Source organism: Dunckerocampus dactyliophorus, chromosome 7 (assembly GCF_027744805.1).
Source record: "Dunckerocampus dactyliophorus isolate RoL2022-P2 chromosome 7, RoL_Ddac_1.1, whole genome shotgun sequence".
In the NCBI taxonomy this organism is placed as follows: domain Eukaryota; kingdom Metazoa; phylum Chordata; class Actinopteri; order Syngnathiformes; family Syngnathidae; genus Dunckerocampus; species Dunckerocampus dactyliophorus.
The window spans coordinates 1,727,675-1,735,446 of NC_072825.1; positions in this window are offsets into that span (position 1 = coordinate 1,727,675).

Below are 7,772 nucleotides of genomic sequence, written 5' to 3' on the forward strand. Positions count from 1 at the left end.
AATCAAGCTTTGCTAATTACAGTGCGCCACCTGGCGGCGATAATTGGCACCCGGGGTGGGGGGGACTATTTTGGGGTATTGCGGGGAAAGACAGGCACAGGATGTTTAGGAATAAAGTCAAAGGTGATTTGTGTCAGTGTGAGTTACCTAATTGACACCTAGAGGCAAAAAATACGTCTTTAAAGACATGAGCGGCATGCCCAGAAAAAAGTCGCTGGAATGAAATGGTACATTTTTATATCTTTGTTAAACACTTGGCCCTAAAAATGAGTGGCTGTACAGTATACTGCTGTGAAGTATGACGTCTTCAACCTTTAAAGACCGCTATCCCTCAGGTGTGTTCCATTTTTCTTCCTTGTGAACTTGCAGCATTTCTCTCACGCCCTTGTTTTTGGGGAGTTTGTGTGTGTTTTTGGCATTTTGTTTTTATTTTTGATCCTGCAGCATTTCTCATTTGCATTTGTTTTATGGTGTTTTTGTTGTTTTTGGATCATTTCTGTTTGCCGCGCTGCTTTTTTTCTCTTTCTGTGTTGCTTAAAAGTGCCAAATCATATTTATTAATTGTTATTATCATTTAGGTTAGATGTTATGTCCTAGCCGGCCCATCCCATGTTTACATGAATAAACTTGTGTTCCTTTGGGGTCTGGAGAGAGTTTAGGCACTCCCAGATCCACAGTATAGCCCCCCCCCCGTCCTCCTGGTGACCTCGTTGTAGTATGGTGCAAGTCGAGCCGCAGCAAAGGCAGCCATCAAGGCGGTGCAGATGTCCAAGTTGAATGTCAGAAGCGCCAAACTGGGCCAGAGTGCAAACAAAAGAAATGAAAAAGCGTTGCTTGAGAGTAAACGTTGTGCGTTTGTCATTTTTGTTGGCTTCATATTCAGTCATTCAACGTGCAGCTGCTTCTTCATTTGTGTTTGGCATACTTGCGTGTTTACATGCATTGATGATGGAAGAGGACAACGCGTCACTGTGATCGCTGGCAAAACTGCAAAGGACACACTTGAAGGCAGAAATATTAGCAACCATGATGTCTACGGTGGTGTGGAAAAGGGTTTGCCCCCTTCCTGATTTTTTTTTTTTTGCATGTTTGTCACACTTAAATGTTTCAAACAAATGATCATCAAACAAATGTAAATATTAGTCAGTGACAACACAACTTTTTATTATTAAGGAAAAAAGATCCTAAACTACATGGCCCTAAAAGTGATTGCCCCCTAAACCTAATAACTGGTTGGGTCCCCCTGTGGAGGAATTTTGGTCTACTCATCTTTGCAGAATTGTTGTCATTCAGCCACACTGGAGGCTTTTCCAGCATGAAGCACCTTTTTAAGTTCATGCCACAGCATCTCAATAGGATTCAGGTCAGGACTTGGACTAGGCCACTCCAAAGTCTTCATCCATTCAGAGGTGGACTTGCTGGTGTGTTTTGGATCATTGTCTTGCTGCAGAACCCAAGTTGCTTTCAGCTTGAGGTCACCAACAGATGGCCGGACATTCTCATGCTTCCATTTATAACAGCAAGTCTTCCAGGTCCTGAAGCAGCAAAACATCCCCAGACCATCACACTACCACCACCATATTTTACTGTTGATATGATGTGCATGACAAAGTGAAAAGGAAAATGTAGCTTTCTTTGACCACATACTCATTTGTTAAAAGGGACAGGTGAGACAGGTGTACCTACAGTATATGTTGTGGCTTGTATGCATCATACAGTTTCCCGGGCGCTATAGGATGCTGATGTAGCGCCATCTAGAAATAGCAACTTGGCGAATCACCTTCAGTTACGTGCGCGTCACCGCACTCACAGGTGTGAGGTCATCACCATGCGGGAAGCGAGCTGTGAGGTGAGCCTTCTTCATCAGCATGTAGGCGTGTCAAAACATCATGTGATTGGAGGCAGGGGGGCGGGAGATGGGGGGGATGACCTAATAGCTGCAAAAAGCAATGAAGTCATACAACCTGACTCATACTGCATTCCCACATGACACCAGCAGCACCAGCTCTCCCAATACGCCAACATCCTCCTGTGTGTGTGTGTGTGTGTGTGTGTGTGTGTGTGTGTGTCCGTGCTGCATTGTCATCACACAATTATGAACAAAAACACCACACAAGTTGTTGTTCTACAACCAAAATATGAAGTTTAAGTCTGCATTTATTTTTTTTAACGTTACTCATTTTTGTCGTAGATTTAAACATAAATTATTATAATTTAATTTAATATTTTTAATGTCATTTTTATGAAATATTCCAGGGTGTATTTGTGATTTTTTTTAACCGCTTTTTTTTTTTACGTTATTGTATTTATTTATGGTAGGTTTGTGGGGTGTTTATTTAAATGTATTCAATATTATTTATAAAATATTTTAGGCTTTATTAATTTTTTCAGGTGTGCTGCTTCCCCCCCAATATTGATCTATTACTCTATTTGTAATACGTACTTATTGTAGATATGTGGGGTATTTATTTGAATTGGATTTTTTAAAAACATAATTCACTGCCATTTTTCTTCAATAGTTAAAGCTTTATTTTGAACATGTTTAATAAGCTGCTTTTTTATTTTATGTTTTTAACATTATACTTATTTATTGTAGCTTGAACCAAATGAGTATTATTTAATTCAATATTTCAGGGTGTATTTATGAACATGTTTAACAAACATAAGGTTTCATGCTGTTTTTTTAAAAAAATCTTCAGAATTATTCCTAATTTGCAGTTATGTTTATGGATAGTATGATTTCAATATATCAAATATTATCTAATGTATTTTTAATTCAAATTTTCTGAGCTTATTTTGATTTTATTTAATATATTGTTTACCATCTACACTCTATTCAAGCAACACTGATTTATTTTCTATTGATTCATTTCATCTAGCTAACTTGACGCATGGGGAGGCGCAGTGAACTGTGGTGGTGGGGGGGGGGGGGGGACTTTCAGTATTAGTGCAGACCTGCCAACATGTATGAATTTGTCGTACTCAGCAAGGAATTTAAAATGTGAATACGCTTGTGTGCTTCACTGCTCCTGTAGTACAGTACACACAAATAAATGGAGTTTCTTAAAGTATTTCAAAATGGGGGGGAGGGGGGGCAAAAAGATGTCTGTCCCCATGACAGAAAATAATGGAGAAGCACTGCTTTAAGGTGAGCTTTGGCACGTGTTTTAACACGTACATGTAATCATCCTAAGCACCCAATTGGACACGCTTGACGTTAACGCCGCGTTGCAGGCGGATTCAATTCAAATAAAGAAACTACAAGGTGCTCACGTGTGAGGCTGGTGACGTCAGTGGTTTACATTTAAGACTTGACATGAGGTGTGAATTGAATGAATGACAAAAAATGTAATGATAAAATGCAAAAAAAGCTATTTATTCTATTCAGTCTGGTCTTATATGATGTAAGTATATATAAATCTTATATTCAGGTTAGGTATAATATGTAATAAATAGTCTAATATTTATTTAATGTGGTGTCATCACACATTAAACATCAATTTTCACAATGTTTTTTGTGTTCCCCAGTAAAATATCTATTACAGAGCAATTAATTATGTGACTAAAATCGAGTAATTTTTTTAAATGCTATTTATTATATTAAATTATATTATGTATTCTAATGTAATAAATAGTCTTAATAGTTATTTAGTGTCACCTAACTAGTATTTTTCACAATATATTTTGTTTCGTATTGCTTTGTAAAATATATATTATAGAAATAATTATGTGACAAAAATCTGATAATAAAAAAATGCTGTTTAACATATTAAATAATATGCTGTATAATATGTAACAAATATTCTAATATATATTTTATGCCGTGTAATAGTTACTAGTAGTTTTCACAATGCTCTTTTTGTGTTCCCCAGTAAAACATCTATTATACAACTAATAATTATGTGATGAAAATCTAATAAATGTCTTAAAAATTGCTATTTCATATATGAAACGATATTATCTATTATATGTTATAAATTTTGTAATATTGATTTTATATGGTGTAATGGTTACCAGTGTTTTCCACAATATTGTTTTCCTATGAATATCTAATATATTGTGACAGATATCATAAATGTAACGTACATCAAATATAAACTCACCAGCCACAACATTAGGTACACATATTGTTAAATACGTATTGCTGTCTTTGTAAGTGCAGCTTTTTTCCTGTAGGTGAACCTAATGAGTGTATTTTCCTTCCTCACGTCCATTCTGCTGCTCCCATGATGGAAACCAACATCTCTGTGGGGGGTAAACAGCAGGTTAAGTCCAAGAAATGAGCACTGAAAGCAGAAACGGAGAAGTTAGACAGCAGTGGGAGAGCACCAAGAGCTTCTTTGTTGCTCCGGAGGAGGACGTGTCATTTGCATGAAGCCTTACATCATCGTCCTGTGTGCAGCACGTGGTGCTCGGCCTGCTCATCCCCTCCTTTGTGCGTGCCGAGGCCTCGCTCCAGTGACAGTGGGGGCGCCGCCGACGTATTTTTTTAATAAAGAGGGACATTTGCTGATGGAAGTGAAAACGGGGACACCCCTTGTGGGACTCTCATGCATGTCCTGACGGTCTTTTGTGACACTTCGGACGCTACTGTAAGGAGGGGAACACAACAAAGGCCTCGTGTGCGTGTGTGTGTGTGTGTGTGTGTAACCACGGATGCCTTTCATCGGGGGGGGGGGGAGACAGCAGGGACCACTCTAGCCAGATGGTCACGATCAGTAACATGACCTCACGAGTAGTTGCACACGTATTCTGTAGCACATGATGGTCGCCTCAGGCCGCCATAGGCTTTGACACGACGGCAGTGGGGGGTTGTGGGGGTTACAGGGGTCACGATCACCAATCAGGCCTCCAAGAAGGAGACCCACGTCGAGGCGGGAGGGAGGTTTGTGCAGAAACCCGATCCTGGATCTCCTTATTGATTCCGTCTCTCCTCTCCCAGTGGACCCCCTTTAATGGACCTGGTGGACATTGTATACTCAACAACCCAACCCGCCCCCGCCCCCCCCAAGCTTCTACGTGGGAGGGTATTGTGGGGAGTAGACCTCCGCCCCACCACGTCCTCTGGTCCTGCATGCATCACGCCATCCCGCTCCTCTCTTCCTGCTGCTGCTGTTTTTTTAAACTGGGAGGGTCAGAACTGGGTTGGGGGGGTGACTTCAATCCCGGCCTCACACCAGAAATCTCCCAGTGAGTTTTCATCTGCAACACGCACGCCTTCCGAAAGAGATGCCTCGTCCTGACTGGCTCCCAGTCGTAGCGTCTAGACTGTGATAATACACCTGCTCGGTATTCACACCCTCTCCATTTCCTGCTACCTAGGAGGTCCAATACAATCAATACCAGGACGCTGGTCCACCTTAGAACATGCAGAAATACAAATGATCTGTTCCAGGGTCAAACCGTTACACTGCACCATACTGGATTAGTGGAACAGACCCATGTAGAGCCATTCACAAACACGAGTACTGTACAGCCTTTGCATAATTTTTTTTGACAGTAAATTCCATCAAGGAAAATACTATAGAAAGTAATATACTTTAGAGTAGTCTGTGTACAACTTGTATAGCATTATAAATGGGACATGACAAACAGCCATTATTGTCCCAATAGCTGGCAAGACACGATAATTGTGTCTTGCCTACAGTCAAGCATGGTGGTGGTTGCGTCATAGTATGGGGCTACACGAGTGTCGCCAGCACTGTGGGAGCCGCGGTTCATTGACGGGAAACATGAATTCCAACGTGTATTGTGACATTGTGAAGCAGAGCATGGGAAACTGGGGCGCATGACAGCTTATCTTCTCAAGGGACAATACTATACAGAGTAATATAATTTAGAGTAGTCAGTGTACCGCTTGTATAGCAGTATAAATGTATGATCCACTTAAAATGAGTCAGCACACAGCCATTTTTGTATAAATATGCCAACACAACCGATTAGCAAGATAATTGTCTTGCCTACAGTCAAGCATGGTGGTGGTAGTGTGCACGAGTGCTGAGGAACATGAATTCCAACCTGCGCTGTGATACTGTGAAGCAGGACCTGGGCTGCATGGCAGTTTTCCAACAAACAGTACAGCAGTACATGTTGAAATCTGTGTGTTCCCTCATTGAACCGCAGCTCCCCCAGTGTGGGCAGCACTCGTGCACACTCCCACCACGCTTGACTGTAGGCAAGACACAATTATCTTGCTATTCACTTGTGTTGCCATATTTAGTCAATGTTTGCGTGTTGACTCATTTTCAGTGAAAAGTACATCTATGCAAGCTATACAGTGACTGATCTAAAGACATTACTTTTTATGGTACTGTCCCTTGACAAGATAAACTGCCGTTTGTGAGGTGTACACACTTTTGGGAGACATGCTTGGAAGCAAGTCTGACTAAAAGTGTTCAAATATTCAACCAAAATCTTTTCCTTTGGAAAGCGCAGGACAGGAAGTGTGTGTTTTTGTTTTGGGCGCAAGAGTGCCGAGTGTGGGAAAACACTTAAGACGTGACAGAGGAGTGATCAAGTGAATTTAATGGCCGCGTCAAATCATTCTCCCAACACCTCACGTGGGAACACCGCACTCGACAAAACTCCGGCTGGATTTCTCGTTGAACGGCGCTTCCCTTTTGTTTGAAAGGCGCGTGCCAGGTGCTGCTGAAAGCATTTTATTTAACGCACATGAAGATGGAAAACATTTTAAGGAGTGGGGGGAGAGGGGAGGGAGAGTGGATGGGTGTCATATTCTCATGCAGAGTTTGCCTTGTCATTCACATCCTCACCTTGACTTTGACACTGAGGAAACACAAATAAAAAGGGCCAAAAACATTGCAAGTGGAAATAATATTAATATCTTTCCGGGTGTAAAAGTACAGCACGGGTTGGAGAATAAGTTGATGGAAATTGTTGTAAAGCAAGTTGTGTGTCTTTTGTGTGGACATGCCATCAGGCGTGGCTTGTCGAGGACATCTTGTTGGGGAGTCTTCTTTGTTCACAGGCTCTGCTGCTGCTGCTGCAAAAGCGCTTTTTTATTTTTAAAGGGGGACTGACTGAATGTATGGATGGATGTATGGTTGAATGTGCCCCCGCCCCCCTCCTGCATAGGGTCTGCAGCGTCTGTCTGCCAACTCCCTTCCCCCTCATATATATTATATAAATATATATATGCACAGACACCGCCCCCCTCCCCTCTCCTCCCCAGCCAGACAGAGTCTATACATAACATCCTCATGCGGAGACGACAACGTGGTGACCTGCTGCCGCAAAGCGTGGCTTACATGAGGTGGGCGGATACCCCTCCTAATTAAAAAAAAAAATCCTCATCAGTTATTATTTAACCCCCCACCCCATCCATACTGAGGAGGAATAAAGTTGACATCATCCTTTTTCCAGCAGCGTCATGTGCGTCCTTCCCTCCGCCGTGTTTACATCCTTGCGTGGGTTCTTACATAAAAGGAGACCCCCCGCCCCCCACCTCTCATACAGGACGAGGTTCTGGTCGGATCCTGGAGCGGCGCGGTCCAAAAAAACCCCACCACGTCTCGGTTTGGTGTCAGGCTCTTTTTGAGGAGGAGGGGAGCGGCTCGGCAGCCAGACGGGGTGGAGCATCGCCAGGCCCGGCCCCCGATGTAGCGTGCAGACGCCGGCCTTCTTCGTGTGTCCCGTCCGCCTGGAGCTCGCCGAGAGTCTACTGTACTGGAAGTGTGGAGGGGTCCAGAGAGCGGGAGGGGGCGGTCTATGGGAGGGACTAGCGCAAAAAGAGAGGAGGGGGTGTCGGAAGG